General features: G+C 37.3%; 1 protein-coding gene and 1 long non-coding RNA gene across 2 annotated transcripts in view; one reads left to right on the top strand and one right to left on the bottom strand.

Annotated features, from left to right (window-relative positions):
* The window catches only part of RAB2A (RAB2A, member RAS oncogene family), a 98,304-nt gene that overhangs the window by 23,040 nt on the left and 47,451 nt on the right, over positions 1 to 27,813 (top strand). The window lies entirely within an intron of this gene.
* LOC137472741 (uncharacterized) lies at positions 1,367 to 5,256 on the bottom strand. Its single transcript, XR_010998392.1, has 3 exons — positions 4,210 to 5,256; positions 2,340 to 2,392; positions 1,367 to 2,191 (listed from the first exon to the last, which is right to left on the bottom strand). It is a non-coding gene; the product is annotated as an uncharacterized lncRNA (long non-coding RNA).

The following is a 27,813-nucleotide window of genomic DNA, read 5'->3' as shown; positions in this document are numbered from 1 at the left end:
AAACTATAATGTCTGTGTAATATTCTTAATTATGAAATACTAACATTTCAGCATGCAAGGTTTTAGCAGCAGTTTGGAATCCAATTTATGAAACTGAGTCCCAAACATTTACATATAATTGTATCTGTGCAAAAGATGCCAGCATGTGCTGAGGAGAGGCTTTGGCATGCAGTGGCTCAGAGTGCGGGGAACAACACAAAGGCCACCACATCCTCTGTCTTGCCTAGACACTTTTCTGCTCAGAATCAGAACTGTCCTGTGTAACAATAGCAAGTGCCAGAAGCTCTTATCACCTTCCTGGAGGTGACCTCTGCAGGAAGGCAAAAGGTCTGTAGAGGCACACCCTTTTCCTCTCCCGACCTCAGGAAAGCCCTGCTCATGGCTGAAATGACAGTGGTGAAGTGTCAGGGGACGTGGGATTCCAAAAGTAGTGCCTGCCAGACATACCAGCACATGGATAAAATGGAGTGCTTTACAATGGATGAGGATTTTAACACATCTCACTGAAATATATGCAATTGCAGAGAAAAAGGAAATGTTAAGTGTGACTCGATGAAACACATTACTCAAGCAAAACTAGAGAGGCATGAACATTAAACTAAAAGCAAAGTGTGGAATGCAACTAGAAAGATATTTAGTAGTCTTGTTGAAGATATAAGCAGATATTGTGTTCACTGAAAACACAGAAGCAAACGAAAAGCAAAAATATTTTTAAGCAAATTTAAAGTGTATCTATTCCATAAGGATAGGGCTCAGAATAAACCAGTGCACTTAACAAAATCCAGCAACAAAATCTTGGTCATTGTGACAGCACAGACTAAAATGCCTTTTCTGTAAATATTTCCTGTGTGTGTATTATTAAATGAGGCAATAAGCAAGAGAAAAAGAATACAATACAGAGTCCAACTTCATAATAAAGGCAGTCTCTAATAAAGGACCTCTTTTGTATTATTCTTCATTATAAACTCAGAGAACTATCCAAAGTAGACAGATTTTGGGGTAATTTGTAACTCAGAGAACTATCCAAAGTAGACAGATTTTAGAGTAATTTGTAAATCAATTACTTTCTTGTTAACATGGTTATAAAGAACACTCTGGACATTACACAAACATTTGCTCAAAACAACTAATTCTGGTTTACAAGCAGAGAAGTGACTGTAGGCAAACAAAAATGCAGGCCATATGTACAACAATTGAACAAAATTAATAACTCTATTGAGTTGACCTACAATCAATTAATAATCATTTAATTTGAAGTAAAACTATAGTTTAAAATACCCCACGAGACATATAGATGGTAGAATTTTTGCTATATCCTGTGTCCTAACTGGCTGGAACAATTTGGTGATAATAATTACATTTTAATTATGGTATTTAGTAATAGACATTTAATTACAAAACAAGGAGGTAATGTAAAAGATATTATGACAAGAACAGAAATCCTGACACCACAGTCAGAGAAAGAACAAGTAGAGAACATAAACTATTAATAATAGTAGCCACAACACTTAATTTTGAAATATTTGAAGGAGTAAGAACAAAACTGAGTAATGGCACAAACATTTTTTTTCTGATCAAGCAACACAAGTCTGTTTGCAGAGAGAAGGATGGAAAAAAGTTTAGACTGAGATGGATTAGATACAATATTCTTGAATTATAAAAACATCTGATTTATGGTTTTTATTATAACATGGTTTTTGTGTGTAAATGCAGACTGATTTGTAATGGCCGGAAAAGAAGTCTGTATGCTAACTCATCAATTGCTTACCAAGTGATAACTTGGAATTGTAGTTAACTATTTCAAACTGTTTTTAAGGAAAGGTCACTTTTATTGTTTGACTTGGACATGCATATTTTCAGTCATCCCTTGTTGCTCAGTGCTTTGCATATTTCATAGGAATAGAAGATTGAAAGTCTTCCCTCCTATTTAGTCACTAAATACATTCCCTGCTGGCAAAGACAACCATGTGAATAGATGGCTATCATTCAGTTATTATTGGATGCATTAAACAGCTTCCTTTTTCCTTTTTAATAATATTGTCCAGGGAAGCTCTGTAAGTCCCATTATGTTAGGTTCACTGCCAATGCTCATGAACAAAGGAGAAAGACATACAATAAAACCAAAACCACATGTGAATTTCTGGCATGACCTGAAGTCAACGGGTGCTGTGACATTTGTTTGGATTTCACCCTGCAATTACAGAAAGGGAGTGTTCTCACTCCTTAGGGCTTTTCTCATTCAGCCATCAGAATCTTGAGAGCAAGGATGGGAATGTAAGGCTAGATTCAGAAAGAGATTAGAGCCCAGGATCTATACACTGAATCTAAAAGTCACCTACCTGGAGCTTTTCTGCAGATCATTGCACCAGAAAAGTCTAAAGTTTACAGCTATCTAAAAAATAAAATAAAAATTTGGTCTGGAGCACACCCAGAATACTTATGTTTTCAAAGGAATTCCCAAATGGTAGAAGTACCATTTTTTTCTCCTCTCTGAAGCCATACATGATTGGTGTTCTTAGACAAAAATAATCCTCAACTTTTTCTTTTAAAAAATTAAGGGAAAAAATGTACTGTATCTTTTGTCCTCAGCTTTTATTGTCCTGATATGTCTATGACACTCAAGGTTAACTCTCAGGAGGACTTGAACTACCTCACCCACTTCCCAAAGGAGTATATTCTCACTGTGTCTCAAATAAGCTAGAGTGAAGTTATCTCAGTTAGTCCTATTAAACTGTCTCACACTACACACAGTAATTCTAAAGGAGTACAGAGACTGTAGAGATTTAAAATGTCTAAGTCTATCAATTACTTCACAAAGCATGAAGAAATTTCATGAGAAGAATTTATAAAATCCACACTCAACTCTCCCTGCACTGCCACCTACAAAGACAGAAGAATGAGTCTGAATGTGACAGTGAGTGTTTCACAAAACTGAATAAATTGTATTGGATCTGTTGATCTCCTGCTTTAGGGATTTCTGAGATAGGGCATCTAATATTGTCAGGAGGGAGAAAGAGATCCTTAGCTTTTTGAGGGAGTAAGGCTCATGCTCACTTGAGATTTCTAATTGTGATTGTGTGATCCCATAGACCCCACTCTTGCACACCACATTCTCCATCCATATATTATGATTACTTAATGGTTGATTTCTCCACCCTGAAAAGCTGATCCCTGAAAAAATCTTTAACTGATGGAGAATATAGACACAGAGAATAAAAGGAATCAGAATTCCTCCCTGTCAGCAGCTCTAGGTTACTAATCTTATTGATTAAAATGGATATAATAATGCCAGTGTGAAACTGGACTGTTAAAACATTTTCCTGGGGAATGAATACTTTTGGAACTTGTATAAATGTTCTTGCATTCATGAAAACATGGAGTCAATGAAGCACTTCTTCTGTATTGAAAATCAGTATTTCCCATAAAAATGATAAGTCACGCAGACTCTCCTAAACAATTGCAAAATAAGCAAAAAATATCAGCTTGAAAACACTTGAATTGACAGGTTACGGTAAAAGTTGCTTACATCTGCTGTCTTCTAAACACAAAATAAAGATTTCACTTTCCAAAATATTGTGATTTTTCTTACATATTTCATTATGTTATGCATTGTTGTTGCTGAAAGGACAGAGTTCCCAACCTTTACCCTTGTGGGTTTTCAATTTTTCTAAGGATGTCACACTTTTTAAAAATAAGCTCCATCATCACACCTGAACTTCATGTCCCATGATTTTATCTTTGACTCTGGACATCTTGGCTCTTGATCTCTTCTTTCTACCTTAATTAAGTAGAAAACAATCACTCAGGGTAACCAGCAATCTGGAATATTTCCATACAGAGATGTGGAAACCGGAGGGTTTTTTCTCTGCCTGGCTCTCATTTCTCTTGCTTTGAAGTACAACCTAGATAAATTATTTTCTGTTCTCTGTCCATCACATAATATCTGAGAGTATGTCAGTCTCCTGTAGCCTTACTGTACTGGCACACACAGGCTGTTTCAGTGGTTACAAGAGCTGGCAGAGCAGAATTTACAGTGAAGAATAGTCAAGAGAGGGAGGTTTTACAGGTACATGTAGTGGAAGGACAGGGAGGAGTGGCTTTAAATTGAAAGAGGGTAGATTTAGATTACACATTAGGAAGAAATTCTTTACTGTCAGCATGGTGAGGCACTGGATCAGGCTGCCCTTACAAGTTGTGGATGCACCATACCTGGAAGTATTCAAGGACAGGTTGGAGGAGGTCCTGAGCAACCTGGTCTAGTGGAAGATGTTCCTGTCCATGGCCAGGGGTTAGAACAAGATGATTTTTAAGGTCCCTTCCAACCTAAACCATTCTAAGATTCTACATTTCTATGACATGGAACAGGGCTAAACCAATGTCATGAACAAGACACCACAAACATGGACACAGCAAATACATCATAAAGCCCTCCCTACCTGTGTTGAAATTATACAATATTTGGCTCTCCTGATCAAATAATCCTTTTCAAAGCTGCATCTTTAAAAAAAATAAAATCAATTGTCAGCTACTATTTCACTAAATTATATCTTTAGACAGACTATTCTTGCAAAAAGCAAATAAGGAGGTGGAGAAAATTTGCAAGATATAAATACAATAGCAGTCCTTATGGCCAACAGGTTAATTTGGTATGCTGACATGTGCCTCATTTAAACACTTCTGAACACTTTGAAGCACTTATGAAAACAAACAGGATATGTTTTTTTCAGAAAGCAAAAAGGAAAGGCTGAAAGACTGTATTTCATTATCACCACACCAGAAGGTGCAAAACTGGTACAATGCAGAAGTCAGAAGAGTTGCTGTGATCAAGGTTTCTGAGAAGCAATCTGCACTTACCAGATACAGTGATGGGTTGAACTAGATCTTTTTCCTGTCGTGATGACACACATCCCCCTCCTCAAAAGAAAAAAAACACTTTTATAGTCAAAGATGTCAGCTTTCCTTAGAAAATTGAATCCTTTGGGTTATTACCAGGAAACTCAAACTGATTCATCCAGGCAAAAAGGAAATTCTAAGAAGTATAAAATATTCCATTTGCCTTCTGTACCTTGAAGAGGGATCTTTTTGTGCTCTGCCTTTGTGACAGCCAGCTCAGTGGCCTTCACAACTGAGGAGAACTGTACATTCTCCTGTGAATTCATGAAATCATGAAATAATTTAGTTTGGAAAAGAGTTTTAGGATAACTTAATCCAACTGTGAACCCAGTACTTCTAAGTTCACCACTAGACCGTGTCCCTAAATGCCACACCTACATATCTTGGAAATACATCCAGGGATGGTGACTCTGTCACTTCCCTGGGCAGCCTGTTCCAGTGCTTAACAACAATTTCAGTTAAGAAATGTTTCCTAATAGCCAATCTAAATCTCCTCTGGCATAATCTGAGGCCAGAGGATCACTTGTTACTTAGGAGAAAAGACAAACACACACCTCATGACAGTTGTTTGTAGGTCACCCTTTCACCTTTTCCCAAGGTAACAACAAACCAGATAGATTCTGTCAGTAAAAATCTGTTAATATTTTTCAACTTGCACAAGGAAAAGAGGGAAAATAATTACTGGAAATAATACAAATCACTAAAGGTTGTTACAAACTGAAAACAGTATTAAATGGCTAGAGATACCATTAATATACATGACAAAGGACAGATGCCACCCTTCCTGATTTTTGCCATATCTTTTAAATTATGAGATCAAGTGAAGAATAGCCTGTCACACCACTGTCCAGCACATGCATCAAGGTCTATATTTGCATCAGTCCTGTTGATCTACGCAGTTTTGATTGATTCTTCTAACAAAAGTGAAGCCTTTGATCAGCAGCCTTTGCTCTCTCTGCACCAACACTGTGGATCCACCAGAAGGAAATCTGACTACCAGCACAATCAGGGCAGACCAAATTTTGTCCACCTTTCTTTATGTCTATTATCCTTATCACTGGCCTGCATCTTCCAGTGAGTACTGCCACTCAACACGTGAACCTAATTACTGTATTTGGGGTTATTTTCAGTTCAAAGTGTCCTTCTCACTGGCCACCAGTATAACACCAGTGCTATGCAATGTGTTCTACAGAACTATACAATGGGATTTTTTCACACAAGCAGGTACAGGACATATGTCCTGGCAGATTCAATGCAACACTCTACCAAACTTTCTGGGAGATACCCTAAAGCAAATAATCAACTGAGATTGGATTTAAATTTGGGTGAAACAATTGCCATCTTCTGAATGGAGGTGGACATGGTGGCTCAAGGAAAATGAGGGCCAGAAATGGAAACAAGGAACAAGCAAGACAGAGAGGGTGAGAATATCTTCACGTTCCCCAACACTAATGAGAGCCTTCATCACAACCACGATGCAAGCTCATACTCTACGAGAAAACGTAAGTAGTCTTCACTATGGCTGTCACATATCTTCTCTCTCAGATCAACTCTTGCAGCCCTAGCACAGGCTGGTAAAATCCCAGGACACCCCCGGGGGGAAGAAGGGCAGAGATTAGCAGACTGTCCCATCCCATTCCACCACCCCAGCCAGGAGCAGACATGGGCTGATTCTTGGCAGGAATTTCCTTTCATTAGTGGAAAGAAATTAACGTGGTCCTCCTCATGATCTATTCCCTCTTTCCACCCCAAAGAGCCCTACAAAAGGCCACGACAAATGCAGATCTTCAGCTATTGAGTTTCCAAATGATAACTCCAGCCCTACATCCAATCTTAATTATGTTTAATTAGATATGGCCTCTAATTCCAGTAATATCTTTAAGAAATTGCCCTTCCTAAACTCAAGTAGACGCAGCTAAACATAAGAGGAAAATATACTGTATTTTTAGCTTTAGATTTCTAAGCTCTAAATTTACTTCCAGCTCTGAACCTAAACCTAATTATTAGCTGGAGTCCTTTCTATTGTTGTCCCCTATATTATGTAATAATTTTTGAAGACTATTATTTTATACTATAAATTTTACTATAAATAAATATGAATTCTGTCTTCATAAATCACACAAAGCACAAATCCTAATGCAAAATTTAATTATATGAATGAATTGAAGGAAGACCAGAAGTAAATAAGAGCATGAAGCACTGGCCTAAGCAACTGTTTTCCCTACATGTATTTATCTAGACCCTCTAAAATGAAAAAAAGTTCTCTTTCAGTACTAAACCCAAAACTTTAAACCTAACTCCAATCTTAATATTAATATCAACACCAACAGTGATCACATCAATGGAAGTGAAAGAAAAGCATATTCCCATAGCAAAACATGTCATCTTTCTGTTTCCCTAGTCCCTGGAATATCCACCCATAAACTGAGAAAAACAGACTTTGGATTCCCTATTCCTAACCCTACCCTAGCCATTGCATTGGTGCAAATCTCACTGAAAATCTCACCTCTACAAGATGACACAGAACATTCATCATTTCCAAAACCTGCCCATTTCCAACTCCTCAGTAATAATAGGACACAGCAAAGATCTGGATTCTTAAGAAGGAACATATCAATAGGAGAGAACTCCTCTTATCCTGAAATCTAATCTCAGGCCTAAATTTAAAGCAAGTTAGAGCCTTAACCTAATGCCACCACTAGCCCTAACTTAGTTATAACCTGGTATGCATTCAGACTCCAAATTACACAGCATCTGCCTTTACCAGCAGCTGTTATCTTGTCTTCTGAACTTTGCAAGCCACAGAGAATCAAGTGGAGTCTTGAAAATCCAATTCTGAACTCTATATCTGATGTTAATTATTTGCAAGGCTTGGAGCATAATGATAGACTACATCCAATTTCCTATCCTGTCATCACCTGCCCTCTTTGTAACTCTGTCAGACCACCAGCATAAAGACATGAACAAATATGCTGAAGACTTGAATTCCCAAATCCCAATTATAATATTTGTATTAATTAAACACATGTAAATAGTAAAGAAGGATATAGAGCATTTACCCCTTTCTGCAGTCTTCTTGATACTTCACCCCCCTGACAAAACCAAAAATTTCTACAATTCTTTCTTACATTCCCAAAGCCCAATTCAAAATCTACCTTGAAGCCTGGTGTTGGCTTGCACACCCAAGCAAGCAATGACCCTTTCAAAATTGCCCCCTTCTGAATATGTGGTTCCTAGAAGCTTTATATTCTGACTCTTACACAAACCATATATCACTTTTTAATTATTTTCAGAAGACAAATGTGCAGATTGCAAATTCCTAGCAGATTTGTCTCCACAGATTAGTCCCAGCAGATTAAGAAAAACTGTCCCCTTTCATCTTTATTCTCCTCCCAGCCATATAGGACCTACTGCAATCCTGCAGAATTCTGAATCTGCAAAAATTTCAAAGTCAACCCCAGTCCTAATTCTGGTTGGGGCCTATAGCCAACACAAAAATACACACCAAAATATGCCCTTTTGTCACCATTTGTCCTCTTCCTAGTTCTGAGGATCTTAATCTTGGTCATGTTGACAAAGCCAGGGAAACTAATAAAATACAATACTTCTTTAGTTAATTTTAGCTGGGATCCAGTTAAATAGGACTTCTAAAAATTAAGTATCTTGTTTTGGCCAAATTTTTTCATTCTTTCTATCTCTGGATAGTCTGCATTGTCAGCAAGTCATAAGAATGAGCTGGATGGTGAAGAAAAATGTTCCAAATGAGTACATTTAAAAGAGATTTTGATAAGTACAGACAGCAACTTCTTCAACTAATGTGTCAATAAATATATGTTCATCCTTTCATTAATTTTTAAACATAAATTTATATAGTGTTCCACAATCCCACAGAATTTCTATGCCACAATTTTAGAAGTGCTCTTCACCAGGAATGATAGACAGGAAGTATGATGCATAATTCTGTTATGAGGAGTTTAATTTTTGCAGCACTGCTAGGATTTCAGTTAGAGCCAACATTTTTAGTTGCATACTTGATGCAAGTTCTCCACCTAGTGGAGTCATTTTTAATGTGCCAAAGTATTGTAATTCCTTTCATGTCATCATTTTTACTTCTGATTCATTTAAGGAGTAATAGAAACAGTTCCTTACATAAGATTTTATAAATACTTAAGCTAAATAATAAGGTTTTTTTCAAAATAAAACTTCATTTCACACTGTGACTGAAATATTTTCAATAGCTTTGGAAAACATAAAGACCCAGAAAACTATGAAAATAAAACCAGTTATAACAATCAACCTCCATCCACAAAATCATTTGAACAAAACAGCCCCAGATATTTTATTCATCTAGGTTTTGGTAGTTGAGTGAAGTTCTATTTTTAGAAAATCATATACCCTCCACAAATATTAACAACAACCACATTTAATAGAAAATTTTAGAGCAGGCAACATAACTACTCATAGAGTATTGACAAAACAACCCCATCCAGGTGCCAGAGTAAAAAATAGCAATTTGAACAGCTTATTGTGTGGCATAGGAAATTCCAAATCACTTGAAGTTCTTGTTTTGAGGCTGGATGAAATTGTAAAATACATATTCTGGTGTTACCACATACTTGTGCATGTATGTACATCATGCAAGAATTCAGTGGGAAAGGAGAAGGAACATTGCCACACAGAAAGATTATATTCATCTAACCAAATTAATGTAATTATCCAGCCTGCTTAAATGCATGGGCCATTATAATACTCCTCCCTATGCTTGAAAAGAACAGCCTCCTAGAAGAAAAATAAAATTTAAAAAAAAAAAAAAAAAAAACCACAAAATAAGTGCTTATACAAAATACACAGTTCACATCTCAGACCTACTGACACCAGCTCTGGCCCACAGTTCCAGTACCTGTAATCACAACTGTAGCACACAGCACAAGGAATTTTAAATGCTTTCAGGTAGGCTGGTCCTGAGCCACTTCAGGAGACAAAGGTCAAAACAGAGGGTATGGATTTCACCTCTGTTCTTGCTGGCGACAAGTGTACTTCCAAAGCAATTGGTATAATGCACTGTGCTCCTTGCATGACACATTACTTAATAATTGCACGGCTGCATTTCAAGTCACCTTCAGTTCACAGTAGTTTTTAGTTGTGACTTGACAGCCAGAGTGGGTTACAGTTATCCTGCACTTGAGATAATGAAGGTATAGATTATAGTTGAGAGCCCACATCAAACAAATGAGGTCACACGTCCTGACTCGATACAGATCACCATTATAAACTTGGTCTCATATAACATTACCATCAAAATGGTGCCTTGACTTGTTAGTGCACTTACCAGAACTCAATTTGCCAGTATTGGAGATCACATTCCCTTTTGCTGATGAAGTTGCAGTTTAATTTTCTCACTGTACCGGCTGACTCCCCCACAGCACCCAGCCTTGCAGACGCAGGTAGACTTACTTGGGTACCCTATCTCTGAGTCAGCACACCATCTCACGTGCACACTACGCTGCCTGCACAGCAGCAGCAGGGACATGTCCCTGCTGCACAGAGGGGAAACTGAGACAGCAGCAGGAGGCTAAGACATATCTTAAACAGATCGCAAACAAGCAGCAGTGGAGGAAAGAGACTTAACTGAGATCTTTTCCTGTATGCTGATAACACACAGCCTTCAAAAGCAGCGTATTATACTTTCAAGCAGAAGGATAGTACTTAATCCAGCACAATAGATTTCTTAATGCTAGATTAGGCAACCTAAACACAGCATCCTGCAGGGTAAGACTCAAGACAGACCAGACAGTTTCCTTGTGATCCTGAGACATATATATATATACATATATATATATATGGGGGGGTATATGTATGTATATATATATATATATATATATATATATATGTGTGTGTGTGTGTGTGTGTGTGTGTGTGTATGCATGCAATACTGTCTTCTACAGTGCCTGAGTGTCAACTGTGGCACAAACCTTACCACATGCATTTTGTTGTATTTACTCTTCCTTACAGAAAAACTAAAATACAGGCAAATGACATAACTTATGGAATTTTAGAGTTTTCATTATTTCCTTATCATGTTACTAATGTCCCTAAGCTTCCATCAAAATTTGGCCAGCCAGAAGCACAGAACACTCACAGCAACTTCAGTATACTTATTACTGTGATTCTAGTTTATGATCCATCACCAAGAGCAAATAACTTTTCCTCATTTCCAGAGATCAGAGTGCAGGCTTTGATAGTCCAGCAGCTCTTGAATGGAAAGAAAAGGTTTAGATGACCCCCTAGTGCTGTCCAGCCCTTCAGAAGAACCTTGACCCTTTGGAGAGATGGGCAGAGAAGAACTGTCTGAAGTTCAGAAAAGGCACCTGCAGAAGAACACCAGCACTGGCTGGGCACTGACCTTCTGGAAAGCAGCTCTGCAGAGAAGGACCTGGGGGTCTTGGTGGACAACATCTGTCCATGAGCCAGCAGTGCCCTGGTGGCCAAGAAGGCCAAAGGTGTCCTGGGCTGCATTGGGACATTGCCAGCAGGTTGAGGGAGGTTATCCTGCTCCTCTCCTCAGCCTTGGTGAGGCCATATCTGGAGTGCTGTGTGCAGTTCTGAGCTCCTCAGCACAAGAGAGACATGGAGCTTCTGGATTGAGCCCAGTAGAGGGCTACAAAGATTATTAAAGGCCAGGATAATCTCTCTTATGAGGAAAGGCCGAGGGAGTTGGGCCTGTTCAGCCTCAAGAAAAGATACCTGAAAGGGAACCTTGCCAATATCCATAAGTATCTGAAGGGAGGGTGCCAAGAGGATGGATCCAGGCTCTCCTTAGTGCCTCCAAGCAATAGGACAAGAGGCATTGGGCAGAAACTGGTACACAAGAAGTTCTATGGGAATATGAGGAAAAAACTTCTTTACTGTGACGGTGACCAAGCACTGGAAGAGATTGTCCAGAGAGGTTGTGGAGTCTTCCTCCCTGCAGATATTCAAGAATTGTCTGAACACAATTCTCTGCTATATGATCTAGGACAACCCTGCTTGGACAGGAAGGTTGGACCAGATGTGTACCCTTCCTACTTTGCCCATTCTATGATTCTGTGAAATTGCAGAATCTGCCAACAGCTCCCTAACTGGAGCCACAAGGAATAAAAGTAGGCAGCAAAGGCTAGGAGTGGAGCTGAGGCCTGCAATGACTGCGCTTTGAAAGGTTCTGACCTCCTCAGCAACCTCACTATACATTTTTCACTTGCTATTCAGTGTACAAGGGGTACATTTTGGAGCTGCCTGACAGCATGCTCAGCCAGTGTGTGTACCCCAAGGAATCTGCTGGCCTTTGGTGCATTCCAGTTCTCATTTGCATGGTTGAAGTCAAAGAATATTGTATAACAAGTATTGGCGTGCAAATACCCCAAACACAATGACTAGGGAACATCAGACTTAGACATATGAATGTGGCTGAAACAGGAGGGCAAAATTTATAACCTCTCTTCCCTGTTTTTCTGCCTGGGAATACGTCTTCTGCTCTTCAGTTGTGGCTGTGCTGGCCTTGTGCCAATATACTGCTTTCCAGTTTTTATTCTTCAGTGACAATAATCTACTGATTTAATCCACTACTCCTGGTTATACACTGCCTTTATTTCTTCCTGAGAATCAAAAAATATTACTATCCTTCAGAGACAGGAAGATAGACTGGGTAATGATTTTCTCTGCTTGCCAGTTTCTTTTCACTGAGATTTTGACAACAAGGCTTCTGGTAATGAGCAAGAAAACATCTGCAATACTCTTCCATCCTGCTGTCCACAAAGGAGGGACTTCATGTGCTATATGCTTATATCCAAATAGGTCCTAAACTTTTGTAGTCCAAACAAAATGAGCTTGTTACCTGAATGAAAACTGACATCATGTTCTTTGCTAGAACACAGAAAACCAGAAGTAGAAAAATATATTCTCAGACATTTGAAAAAATACCCTTAATTGAGGAGCATGCCTTGATTTTTATACTTGTTCACACAAGGGATGCTAAGAAATCTCATAATACTGAGTAGCTAGTCATTTATAAGGTTGTAGCTACAAAGCACTGCTTCAAGAGTAAGAACTAATATAATTGCACGGCTCTGGGTTGTTTGGGGTTTTTTTTTCAAATTCCCTTATGGAATTGTGTGATGTTTTCAATATACAGAAAGGCAAACCAAAGGAATCAAAATTACTTTTGGGGGCACAGAGCTCCTACCTTACCAAATTTCATCTTGTTTACTACCTACTGCTTTGGTGCTGGGATTGTAGCACATCTTGAAGTATATTATTATGGGAAGAAACTTTCTTTAGTAGTCATGACTAAAAAAAACCAAACAAAACAAACAAACAGAAAAAAAAAAGCTGAAGTATTCTGTGAAATTTTTGCCAAAAAATCCCCTATGAATCAGAAAATGCAACTAGGGCAAGTAGAAGTTTCTAGAAATGATTAATACATGGAAATATTTCCAGCAAGGGAAATATTTAAGCATTGTTATCCAGACTTGGAACTGCTGCACCAGCATATACAAGTTTGCTATATATTTACTTTGGAATAAAGTTACAGTTATCTATAATTCACACTATTATTCATGTTGGTGCCCTCCTGTATTTGGTGGGGGTTTTTTTGTTTGGGTTTTTTATTCAGCTATATTAAATTAAGCTGCCATCTGGTTTTGACTTTGGGCTACTTGTTAATTTTTTAATAACATGGCATTCTCCTTTTTTAATTCTTCTCACCTCATGAGGTGATCCTTTAAAAAATAAAGTGCTATAACAAGAACACAGAACACAGTTCACTGTCAGAAAACTTATATTCATATATCTACATCTGAAGGCAATTTTCTGCAGATTGCCACTGTGCAGCTACAGGAAGAGAGGGAAAATTTCTTCATTATATTATCATTATAATTAGGGTCATACTAGACACAGAATAAGTATCCCTTGGGATTAGACAGTGATTCCAATTTTTTTTTTTTCTTCCTAAAAATGATAAATGCAAAACATTTTAAGTAGCTGTTGTTCCTTTTTTATCTAGGGTACATGGACAAAATCCATCACATTGTTCTTTTATGAATTGACCATTTACTTCAGAAATTCTAAAATGCCTTTCACAGACAGACATTGTTTGTTGGCAAGGATTATATTCAGAGTTATGATTGTGGATATTGTTGGAGACATGCAGCCTATTTATGTGCATGAGACTTGGTCCTTTCCTCTCATCTGTAAAATAATCCATAATTGGAGATTTACAGGAGAAGTTTTAGAAAAATTAAACTTTCAGCTTTTATTGGGCAGTACCACAGATCCATTATTTGCTTATTACCTGCAAAAATAAAGCCCAAGACATGAGGACATTGATTTCACATTGCCCAAATTAAAGATCTTGGCTCTGTATATAGTTTAGAGAGCATGACAGGTCAAACAGGTATCCGAAGGAGCTCTCTGATTTGCTTTCTGAAGATGTCTGTTTGACTAGAGAGGGAAATTAGAAGGGATGATGGCTAAACCTACACAAGGAGAAGTTCCATGTTTTGGGGAAGATTCTGGTTCAAATTAGGATAGCCTCAAGGTAACTATGCTAAAGTCTGAGTTTGTTATTGGAGCAACAACAGCTAAACATTTTTATATGCAAGGCAGAGATTATCTTTCCTATGAAAACAGCAAGGGAAGAGTCAGTTGGGCAAGGGGATGGTTGCTATTGTCATGATGTTAAGGTTGTGATATGCAGATTTTTGGAATGTTCTTTCCATTCACAGTTGCAGTGGTACAGTTAAGCAAAATGGATTGCGATCCTGCCCTTTGAATTGGCCCTTCAAATCCTTGTGTTTTCCTGCCTCCCGAAGATAGGAAGGGATTAAGGGTGACTGACAGCAGAAAAAAATTATGGAGGCACATATATGTTAATCTTGCCATCTTTTCTGCCGGATTTGGAAGGAGAGGGATATTTAAAACTGTTCCTTTGTCTTGCTTTTGGACTAGCCACTGATTTCCCAGCACCCTAGAAAACATTTCTAAAGGTCTGGGACAGAAAAATAATTCTTTCGAGACAACTAATCTCTCCATTCATGTCATTCATATGAAAGCAATTCTACACCCTTAATATTGGCTAGAATATTTGGTCTTGAGGCTCAGGCCAGGCAAAGACTGGGAGGCTCTGATAAACATTTCCTTTTATCACGGTCTGAACTAACCCAATTTAATGTAACATTTGAAATTAAATCAGTGTACTTTTGCATGTTGGCGAACTTGGGACAGCAGCCTGTTTCTGGTCAGAGACTGCAAAGGGGCTTTTTTTGACCTCGAACACAACAAAGGCCTTATCTGAAGACCTTCTTAACTGAGAGGGACTCAGAATCTTGCCTTGTATAATCTGACTAAATAACTGTTATTAATTCAAAGATGTCAACCTGTTTTATAGAAGCTGAGATGCAGGGGAGGTTAAACAATAAGTGAAAGTCTCTTCATTTCTCAAAAAAATACTCCAAATCCCCTCTAACATTTGTTCTACATCCTGTGGGTTCATCATTGCTAGGTTCCACTTTTTCAGAGTTTAGCCTCGGAATACTGTTACCTCTGAGTCTGAAACAGACCTCTATCTTTGCCCATTCAACCCCATGCTAGATACCAAACAGGAAAAGTAATCTGCCACATGTTGCTAACCATCACTGTTTGTTACTACTACTTTTTGACATGTCCATCTTGGATACCATGACAACATATTCTGCAGAATTACAGGACTTAGAGGGATCACAAATGAATGCACTTTGTTCACTTACAACTAAGTATAATCACTTCAATTTTTCATTTTATTAATTAATTTTAAATATATAAAGACCCTTTTGTCCTAATGAATTCCAAAGCAAACCATTAAAAAAAGAAATAGAAGTGATTTAGATATTACTCCCCATAATTGGATTATATGTTTCTTGCTTCTGTGTTAAATTACTGTAGCAATTCAGCCTACAGATGACCAAAGTCTCAGATTTCTCAGTTGAGAAAGTCTTTTCTTTGAGCAACAGACTTGTAATTGTAGCACAGAATTTGTCAAAAGATCCATTCTATCCTCTGATGAATTAAACTCATAAAAGATGCAAGAACACATTTGTGCTGCTGATAGTGACAGCACTAGCTCTGCAGATGTCACTGTTGCTGTCACTTTGCCCCACATAACTCGGTCAGTCTTGGGTATTTTTCCAGAAACTAGCACAAAGCCTGATTCAGTCCTTCCCTTTTAAACATGGCCTTTACAGTACATGGAATTATAGCAAGCAGGAAAAGTAGGATGCCATTTGGAGAGAAATTTCTAGTAAATTTATATTTTCAATGTCTGAACTACAGTTGCAGCAAACTACTGGTCCTTAATTTGGCCTTTTGGGGTCAAGTCCCTGGCCAGTAGGCTCAGTGTGAAGTTCTGACCAGTTTAGAACAAGCATTTTTGAAAGACCAGCATCACAGAATCACTAGGCTGGAAAAGACCTCCAAGATCATCGAGTCCAATCCAGTCTTAACACCTCAACTAAACCATGGCACCAAGTGCCACATCCAACCATTTTCTTAAACACATCCAGGGATTGTGACTCCACCACCTTCCTGGGCAGGCCATTCCATTTTTATCACTCTATCCATAAAAAAACCTTTTCATAACATCCAACCTACATTTCCCTTGGCCCAGCTCAAGCCTGTGTCCTCTGGTTCTGTCAGTTGCTGCCTGGAGAAAGAGACCAACCCCCACCTGACTACAACCACCTTTCAGGGAGTTATAGAGAGTGACAAGGTCACCTCTGAGTCCCCTTTTCTCCAGGCTAAACAATCCCAGCTCCCTCAGTCATTCCTATGCAATTATATTTTAAAGATTCCATGGTTTAAGAGGCTAGTGGAATAGCTACAGGTCTTCACAACATCCCTCTGGACAAGTTGTCCAACTGTGGGATGAGAGATTCATGGGGTGAAGAACTGGCTGAAGGGCAGAGCTCACAGCGTTGTATGAATGGGGCCACATGTGTCTAGTGACTGCTCACCTGTGGTGTTTCTCAGGGCCCAATTTTAGGGCCAAGTCTGTTCAACACACTTACCAACAGCATGGAGTTAGGAGTTGAATGGAGCGTTAGCAAGTTTGCTGATGGTGCCAATCTGGGAAATGCTGCTGACTGCTGAGGAACAAGAGGCCTTGCAGATGGATCCAGATAGATTACAGCATTGGGCAGTGATTAATGGGATAAAATTTAACAAGTTGAAATGCTGGATTCTGCACCCAAAACACAGTAACACTGGGCACAAGTATAAATTGGAAGAGGAGTGGCTGGAAACACCTTGCAGAAAGGGGTCTGGGGTGCAGGTTGACAAGATGCACACCGTGAGCCAGCAGTGTGTGTGCCCTGGCAGCCAAGCCATTCTGGGGTGCATCAGACACAGCATCACTTTCCAGTCAAAAGAGGCAATTACCCTGCTGTAGTCAGCGCTGATGTGGCTTCAACTTGAGTGCTGTGTGCAGTTCTGAGCCTCACAGCTTAAGAAGGATGTGGAAGGCGTTTGGATGCATCCAGAGGACAGCAGCAAAGCTGGTGAGAGGGCTGGAAGGCACTTCCTGTGAGGAGCAGCTGAGGACTTTGAGATTGTCTACTTTGGAGAGAACCAAGGCTGCGGGGTGATCTCCTTATTCTCTCCAGCTTCCTGAGGATGGGAAGTGCAGAAGGAGGTGCTGATCTCCTCCAGTTTTGGTATCCAGTGATAGGACATGTGGGAATGGTTCAAAGCTGGAGAGGTTTAGACTGAACATCAAGAAACATTTCTTTACTGAGAAGGTGGTCAAGCCCCAGAAGAGTCTCTCTAGAGAGGTGGTTAATGCCCCAAACCTGTCAGTGTGTAAGAGGCATTTGGACAGTGCCCTTAACAGAATGCTTTAAGTTTTGGTCAGCCCTGAATTGTTCAGGCATTTGGACTACATGATCATTGTAGGTCTCTTCCTACTGAAGTAGTCCAGTCTATTCTTGTCTGTTCTAAGGGGAAACCAAATTATATTTACAAATATTGTATTTTATTCAAGATTTGAACTGAAAGAAAGAGATAAAGGGGAGCAAGCAGTCATGTTTTTTTTGTTTTTAGAAATGTGACAGGCAAAACAGGTACCCATGCAAGCAATGGTATGAGGGTTTTCACACACCTCAAGTTAATATACCTCCGTTTTTAAAGTTGACACTTGTAACATTTAACAGGCCTGACAGAAGAAGCTGAACCATTAGGAGTCTCATTTACCTGATGCAAATTTCTCCAGGAGAAGTTACTACAGAAGACTTAGTTACTTGCAAGCATAATCTAATGAATACTGGAAATACTTTTGCATAGGGATAGGAGAACTCTTATATTAGCTAAGGAATGAATATTTAGAGAAGTCTGAAAAGAAATGCCATAGAATTACAGCAAAAATCTATTTTCACATTATCAAATATTAAATTACTTAAAGAAGAGCTAGAAAATAGAATTAACTACAATACGAGTAAAAAAGAGAAGGTAGAATTCAGAAACAGTATAATGAAAAACTAAAATTTACATACTATTCCAAGAAAGTTTGTCAGCAATCAAAACCAGATCAAATAAAATAAACCAGTATAAAATTACAGCTCCCTGTAAAAGGACAGACAAGTCAGTTAAAATCAGTTTGGTTTATCATAATAAAGGTTGGATTTGACCAGGGTATCCTGGATAACTGAAAAATGTGAGTGTTAATTCTGTGAAAGGTAGATTTGGGACCAGTGACAGATACAGGGTTACAGAGCAGTATAGTCCCAAATGCCACACAGAAGAATAACATGTGAACAGACACAAAACAGAAAACACTGACACATAAAATACTGTGAATAAATTAGGATTTCTAATTTAGTTGGAAATATAAGAGGGAAAGATGAGGGTTTGTGGGATACTGGAGCCCATGCGAAGATTATTTTATATGGATATGCCTAGAAAGTTTGGAGTGTAAAAAACTGTGTCATACTGTCAGTGGACATAAATATATCAAAAAAAGTATAAATGGAAATCTTATTTTAATTAAGTACCATGGCTACTGAGCTAGCAATTAATTGTTCCCAGCTGGGCTTGGCACTATATTGATAGCTACAATGTTCCTGAAATTATAAACACATTACAGTAAAGAACAGCAAGTACTATGACTGTAGCTCACTAGTGTGGTATCAAAATTGAGTTTGTTAAGACCTTCCTAATATGTTCTTTATCAGTCCAGCACTTAGGGGCATCATTGCATTCGGATAATTTAGACAGAATGAAAAAGAAAGAGAAGTGTATCCCCAGAAATTCTCCCTGGTGTGGCAGGGGACTCTGGACGTGGTTATTGAAAATATAACAGCAATATTTTGGAGGAATGCTACTGTTCCCTCACTCAAGAAGAGAAAATTAAACATAGTAACCTAAAGATTTTAAATATAATATGGTTGTTACTTTAAAAAGGCAATACTACTGGTAAGTTTACAGGTATGAAACAGTACTGGACTTTCAGCATATATAGGTTGAATCTATCTGGAAAAAGTAAGAATTTGTGTCTTGGATTACCAACACAGAGAATAGCTGCTTTAAAGATGAAGACTTATTGGAGATGTACAGGAAAATAGCTTGCAAAATAGTCAAAGGGGAGTATTCAAACATTTTTGAAGGTTTAAAATGGATCCCTAGTCTGCATATGAGAAATGGGACCAGTACCCTGCAGAGAAGACTTAATAATGTCTTACCTAATATATGAAATTATCAAAGAAAATAAAAAAGAATTATAAAGTATACCAAAATCAGACTCTCAGAAGCTGCAGAAAAACATAATGGTATGCAATAGATGTCTCAAATCCAGGCCTTTCAGCAGGTAAACCTTGCTTCTCATCCTTAGACCCAGAAAAAGCCTACAATTAAGGGTTAATAGTTGAACAAAACACCATCTTCTTTAGGCACAAAAGTCCTGTTTGGCTGAGTAAATACACATGAAGATTCTAACAGTGGGTAAAAATATCATGCAAAACATCAGGCTGAGACACATATTTCAGTGTGAAACTTTATTATTGTCCTAGCCTTAACTGATGATTATTAGGCACATATCAGAAAAATGTTATAGCCATCATAAGAACATCTGGAACTTGGTGATTCTTCAAAGAAATCTCTGCTTAACAGCAACTGGCCTGAAATCCACCCTTATGTAAGGGATTTGAGGTTCATTGGCATAGCATTGATGCAAGAGGTTAAAGTTGCTAACATGCTTGCATTACCCCTGTTATGATGATATCTGAGTTTTCCATAATCTTGACAACATTTGAGAAAGTGTGCAAGAAAGTGCTAACCATAATTTTTACCAAGGAAACAAGAGATCTTGAATTAACAAATTCAAGTCACAAGCTAATGTCCCAGGTCTTGAAACAACTTTCCATGATATGGCCTAAGTGAATTAAAACTCTCCATCCTATAAATATAAGTCCACTTTTAAATGAAGTTTTGGAGAAAGAGGCTTCTTTACTGATTTTACATTATTTAACCAGAAGACATGACTGGGGGCATGGTAGAATGATTTTGACACTTCTTTCTGTATAATAAAAGTAGATTTTGTAATGTAGGCTTCTCAATGAGCACAGAATATTGCAAAAGAAACACTGACTTCTATAAGCTATGCTAGCCTAAATTGTTCATTTTGACAATCACTCAAGAAAGTGATGGTTCAGCTATGACTGCTGACCTTCCTCAAGGTTTATTCTAAATAAGTCAAAGCAAACTCTCCAAAAATCTAGAAGAAATACAATGTCAAAACACTGTGCTTCAGAATAACTGTCAACATGTATGACTAAATTAAATTAACCTGTACCAAAGATTAAACATCATTGTTCTGAAATGCGTAACAGTCCTTGTATTTATAAAGGGAATTGTGCCAAAATAACCTTGATAATTTCTATGGACTTGGGAAGGAGGACACAAACATTCATCTCCTTAAAATCAGTGGTCAGCAGTCAGCGTTGGTCCATGGAAACAATGAAAAACCAATATTGTGTTAAATGAAACATCTATTGTCTCAGTTTTAAGATTTCATATCTGAGGTATTGTCAGCATTAACTGTAAATCATGGTTTGGGGAAAGCAGATCTGTGTTCTGAAGTACCAAATCACCATAGTTATTTAATTGTAGTGGTGTTGGGGAGGTTGTTAATCTCAGAATTTCTTTTTGCCATTAGCAAGAGCATCCAAAGACTGAAATGGTAGGAAACAACTGCAGTGAAGTTAGGTTTTAAAAGCCAATCCTGTTATTCAGATCACTTTCACTGGCAATAAAATAATTACAGTAAAGCAGGAATAAGCTCCACAGAAGACTAAATGACAGGGGTTACTATAGCTGCTATTTACCAAGACAAAGTCTGAAAAGATTTTATGTAGCTATTATTCACATATACAATCCTCTCAAACATTCAGGCTTCCTGAATGGTGTTGGAGGTGCAATGTTTATCCCTGAGTCAGTTATATAAATCTAAACTATCTATTTCTTGTCTCTTTTAATTCAAATCCATAGCAGTATAACTATGGGAATATATGTGTGCTTCAATACCCATTTTTTAAATGACTTAACTGAAGAAGAAGATACTGCAAATAGAAAAAACAATAAATAGAGGAAGCTGTTAGTTGAGAGACAGACATCACTCTTTAGTATATGCAAAGACAGGCCTGTTTTTCCCTTGATGTTCACAGATAGGTTTATTGCCATTTAAACTCTCATGAATTCCTCCCTCCCAGCTCCAGGATCACTTAACACGCCAGGAAAAGTACATGAGCCAAAATGTGTCTTCAGGGAGGTGTTATGCTGCACTGAACAGTTGACTGTTCCAACATTTAGAATTTATGGTTCTGTTATTACAGAGGACATGTAAACCTTCAGGATCAGTGAATTCTTGAGGGTATGTTCAGTCCATTTTTAAAAAAAGGAGCTATTAGTAAATTTTAAGGGTTTTTTCCCCTCTGTTTCTCAATGGAGGCTGCTATATGCAAACTACTCTACAGCCTATTCTTAACCTTCTTGGAGTAACTGCAGCTCTAGGAAACGTTTGCATGCTGCCACAATCCATGTGGTTAAAGGAGCTAAATTATTCAGTGAAGTATTTTTTCCATATTCAAATCTTGTCAAAGCCTGCTACTTAAGAAGCAGATTCCCTAAAACAGACCTTTGCACTCTGGTTCCTGTAGCTCCTCTTTCCTGTAGTTACTAGCAAATCTCTACAAAAAGGCTCTTCTTGGATTTGCAATTTCTTATGAGCTTAAGTGATTCTTACAGTGTCCTTACTTCCCTATTATTCATTTCTCATTCATAACAAAAAGTATTGTACCAAGTTTCCATTCCCCTTCCACAGTTCTGTCTTGAGGAAAAAAGACTGAAAAGCTCTCACTGACCTTGTTCCACCACTGGAAGAGGGCTCTGGAGAACTCACTCCCCCTTTAATCCAGTGCTTCCACAAGTTAGCCTTCTCTGATAAGGGATTATGTTTGCCTTTGTACCTTTTTCCTTTCAGCAATGGATCCCTAGTCAGAGTCAGATATAAAGACCATTAGTGTTTGGTGAAGAATTTAAACAGCTCTACTCAAGTTTAAAATCTGGTTTTGCTTCAGCATCTGGGGAAATTTGCCAGAGGCTTACCTGATTTGCTTTGACAGATTTAGATTCTTAGTCAGTAGTCTAAGTTCAAGACATGCTAAATACACTCTGAGCCACGCTCATCACCTGTAATTGAAATCTGAAGTCCTTGGGCTGATGCTCCTCTGTTACTTTTTAAGGCATTTAATTCACAATGTGCACCTTGGTCTCTTCAATGTACTCTCTGCGATGCTAAGTTTATCTTTATTTCTTGATTACAGTACTTACTATTTCCTCCACGAAGAGGCAGCAGTTTGTAAAAAGTATTGTACAAATATTATGTGTTGCAAAAAGTACTGAAAGGACTTGTTATTAAATAGTCTGAAAATTAGATTTAGGATTAATATAAACACAAAAAATGGGTATTTTCAGAAGAGTGGGATAAGGAATATATATTTTTTTCTGACAGAAGAAACTATTTTCCTATAAATAAATATAATAAACATGAAAAAGTTATGTCGTGGATACTTAATTGCAAACAGCTGTATTTATATATTTATATATAGATATATATATAGATATATACACACAAAACAGGCTGTCCAGAGAAGTTGTGGGTAATTACTTTAAAATAAGGCTCAGCAAAGTACTCTTTCTTACTGGTCAGTTTTCACTTCAAGTCTATTTTTCTCTAAAACTCAGCTAGATCACACACATTACTAAGCATCAGTTAGACATGTGATTCTCTTTTGTAGAAAAGGCAGAGCCCAACTTATTTATACAAAAATGTATGGAATTTACTCACCTCAGAGCATATGATAAAATAACTGCTTACTGAAACTCTGCTATTTAAACCTATTTGATCTTTATCTGAGGTGTAGGATAAATTGTTTGCCTGTTTTAAGAGACACTCACAAACTTAATGCTTGTAAAGCTGAACTACTGAACTATTTCAAACAATGAGACAAATCCATGTTCCAAACTGACTTACATAAAATAAATATTTCCCATTGTTATTACAGCAAAAATTTCATCTAAGAAAGTACATGCAGATAAAATCTTCGTTATTTTTTTCATAATTTAAATGCAAATTACTGACAGAAAAATTAACTTATTAAGATGAAACCTGAAAGAAGGAGACACAGAATGAATGGAATATTCAGTAAGCCATCCAGTTCACGTTCAAAAAGATCAAAATTACACTTTTTTCCCCAATAAAAGTGGAACAAGAAGCAGGCTTAATTCAGACAAATAAGGCAAAAATTTACTGGGAAATGATAATAAGACTGTGAATCTCTGTATGGCCCCTTTGTTTTGGAAACCGGCCCATTTGTATAACTGATCTGTAGCTATCTTTCCTTTTTCTTCTCTTCCTCCTTTCAGTGTCTAGTGTAATCAACATATTTTTTCTAAACAGTTGTTTTTATTTTATACATGACATTATACTACTTAAACTGAGCATTGTATCACTTTCTCCATTTACATTTGCCATAAATATTACAACTGTCCTAAGTCTTTCAATGCATTTTCTCTGCTTGCCCTGACATTATACCAGAGGAACTACACATTTTCATTGCTTTCAATTGAGGTAACAGCTTTACTACCTTGATTTGAGTCATCAGGAATCAAATATTTTGATTTCTAGTAAGTCTAAGTCACATGAATTAGATTAGTGCTGCCATACTTTTCTGGGGATGTTGGCTTTTTCATTCCTTTCTGTGCCAAGACAAGTTGCATTCCCAAGTCTTGGCAGAATTTTATTGCATCTCTTCAGCATGGTAAGTCTGATGCAACATGGCAGCACTCCATTTACTGAGTAGATAAAAACCAATTAACTCTGTGTTACACATGAGAGAGGATGAGAGGATGGCTATGGCCTGACTGCTACTGCTGAAAGAATTTATCAAGTATGGTCATGGTCACTCTTTTTGTCAGGCACAGCTCTGCTTTTCCCCTTCATGTGGCTGGGTTCATGTACATGGCAAGAACTATGGAACATTTCCACATAACTGCTCCTCATGGAAAAATTACTTTAGACTCTTGCCTGTATGCCCCTATTGTCTCTGTCAAAGAAAACCACTATAAAGAGTACTAGAAGTAGGCTCCCAATCCCTACAGGACATAAGGCAGCATGCTGAGTCCATTGTTTTATGGCCTTAGCCAGTTGTTAAATGGCTGATTTCCTAAAAATAGGAAAATTGAGGTTTATTTCTGAAACACTAGATTACTTTTCATAAACTGTAGACTACTCTGTGCTCATACTTCCTAAGGTACTATATACTGTGTATTTCTTTCCTACAGCACCAAGAAGTTCTGTAAAAGACTGGTCATCTTACCTTTTAAAAACATGGGAAGAAAATACCATGACTGAAATTGTTACCCAGAAAGTCATTTTATCAGTTTTCTTGTAATTTTTTTTACTACAGAACAGAAATTAAAGTAATTCTGAAGAAAATTAAGAAAATAGGATCAAGACACATAGCAAGAAAAAAAAAAGGTAAATAGGGATAGGCCTTGGAGGACTGTCAACATACCACAGGACAAGATTTATGGTGATGAGGGCTTGGCACTTCCACAAACTGCAACCATTTTCTATGCTAAGTAATTATGATGACATGAAGGTTGTAATAACTAAACAACCTTCACTGTTAAAAAAGATGTAATTACAGTGGTTATTGATAGAATCTGAGTTTAAGTTTTAGCAGACAAGGGCTTCCTTAAGTAAAGACGTGGTACAACCCTTCTTTCTATTGTGAACTGGAAATAAGAATTGAAAAATCCCACTTTTAACATGGTATAGAACTATAAAAGAGACTGTCTGCCAAAGAGAAATAAGATGAAAATCAACTGTGCCTTGAAGCCAGGAAAATTGTTTTTCTGCTGCAGTTTTTGCCATGAAACATAAGAAGAATACTTGGCATCCAAAATTTCGTACTCCTTTACATCTCATGACCATAGCAACAAGGTGTTCCCAATAAACATGTAGGAATGAACACCTACACCCATCAGACATCTAAAATGAATGAAACCTGGTGGCTGGGGGATGGTGGGGTATGCTCCATTGCAATTCATTTTCTTGGGTTTTTTTTCCATTCTAGGAGGTACTGTTTACCTTTCTCAAACACTGTATGAATGAATACAGGCATCTGAATTAAGAGAAAAAAGTCAGTACTTGTCCACCTACGGATCTACGGAATTAAAGACTCCCTAGCCTCCAATGGAGGGCTACAATGGCACAGCTCATATGGGCAGTAACAGCTTTGGTGTGACCTTCACAGCCTGAAGACAAGTGAGGGAAATTGGGCTGAAATAACTTTAAGATGGCTGAAGTTTTAAAAATAAGTCAATCAAATTAAGGCAAATACATGCAGAAGCAAGGCTGCCCTCTACATCAACAATAGTTGAATATCAAAGGAGCCTACACATGTATTTTTAAAGTGAAACATCGTCTGATCAAAATTATTTATGATGAAGCTTATTCAATGGAATGCATAATGTAGAAGTACTTAAAAGAGAAATAACTCTAGTTTCATGCTATCTTGTTTTGTTAAATTTTAAGCAATTTCAATAGAAACTTAAAGCCTTTAACATAATTTTAGTTATGGTTTATATACAAACAGTTCTGTTAGAATTACCAGAAATTGCTATTACACCTTTTAGAAAAAAAAATGTAGGGTAGGTTATCTGCTAATATCTTGCAGGAAAAGGTAATTTCTGTGACTCTGTCCCTAATATATCCTCAACTCAGATCCTTTAGCAACTCTGCTGATTCCAGAGTCTTAGACAGTTCCATACTTTCTATAGTCATCAAAAAACATCAAAAGGGGTGTATGGAAAAGAAAAAAAAGTCATTACTGGTAGAAGAGAAGAAAAAAAGAAATTAAAAATTTTATTTTTAACCATTAAATACATCTGACTAAAAAAGTGTAACCAAGCTTACCTACTCCTATTCCTTTTCAAGCAAATCAGTTTCAATAAAGTTTTCTCACTTGCTGCTGTGAGTAAACAGGAAGTCTTCACAATTATTTTCACTTCTGTGAGCCTGTGTGGTAACTTTATCTTCCACTTTCTCTTTCTGAAAGCATTGCCAAAACAACTTTTAAAAGACATCTAAAAAAAAAAAAAAAAAAAGAAAAAAAAATGTCTCTAAAGTTAAAAAAATACTGAAAATTTACCTTGATGGCAGTTTAAGTAGGCTTCTGCATGGATCTCTGACATTGTTTAGCATTACTACTCCATGCTTTTGTGAGTCTTGTTACACAAGCACATATTTTCTAACGCTGCTGAGAATAATTTTTTAAACTCAACATGTCTTTTCAGTCAGTTTTTTAGGCATTTCAAGGTTATTTCAAGGATCTTATTGTTTTCCCTGTTTTTAAGGGAAAAGTGTATTAAAATTTATCACATACTGTCTTATCAAACTGTTTATTATTACATCAAGGCAGTGAAAAACAAGGTTATTTGCAAGGAAAAACAGGGTGAAATTATAACAGTGGCAAAGGTCATTAATAAATAAACAGGGATAAAGCAGAGGTCATGCAAATATTTCCAGGGGAGAAAGAAAGTAAAATATGAATACAGTTGGAAACTCTAGAACTATATTTTACTTTTTGTTGCACTGCCTTTAGTCTCAAGATTATATTTTGAAAACAAAAAAGTGCTATTAGAACTGAATTTTTCACTTCCAAAAATTACTTATCAATGTAATTGAACTGTAATAAAGCATTCTATAATTACAGTGACTGGACAAATGTAGCATTTTATTTTCAATGTTTAGTCAAGAGCATTTAATTTAAGCTGTTAGTTACACACTACACTATTGTGAAGGAATGTTTTTAAAAAAGAAACTAAGTTCCAAACCTCTTTTTCCACGAGATCAAAAGTACCATTGTAAACAGTGCACACATATCCAGCTGTTAGCTGAAATCTCAGCCAAAGCTGTCTGATCTAGGACCTGCAAAACCCAAGCCACACATCACTCACAGACATGGATTTCTACCTATTTGACTCAGAAGTTGTCTCCAGTTCACCTTTACAGGCTTAACATGTATTTAAAAATTATCATTACAAAGGCAGATCTTCATTGAGATTTAGCTATATTTGTCTTCTTGCAGGATCTGCTCTCTATATTTATTTCCATATGAAGCGGGGTCCCATTCTCAACATTTATAATAAATAAAATATATTGTATATTGCCTTGTTTCTTAAGTATAATACAAATCTAATCTTAAAATTCACAAATAAGAAAAATTATAGCATACACCTAATGTTCAGAGGAAGTACATGCAGACAATTTAAATGACAGGCACCGGAAAATAACATTTC

The sequence above is a fragment of the Anomalospiza imberbis genome, chromosome 1 (assembly GCF_031753505.1).
Source record: "Anomalospiza imberbis isolate Cuckoo-Finch-1a 21T00152 chromosome 1, ASM3175350v1, whole genome shotgun sequence".
Classification (NCBI taxonomy): Eukaryota; Metazoa; Chordata; class Aves; order Passeriformes; family Viduidae; genus Anomalospiza; species Anomalospiza imberbis.
This window is presented reverse-complemented; position numbering and strand designations above follow the sequence as displayed.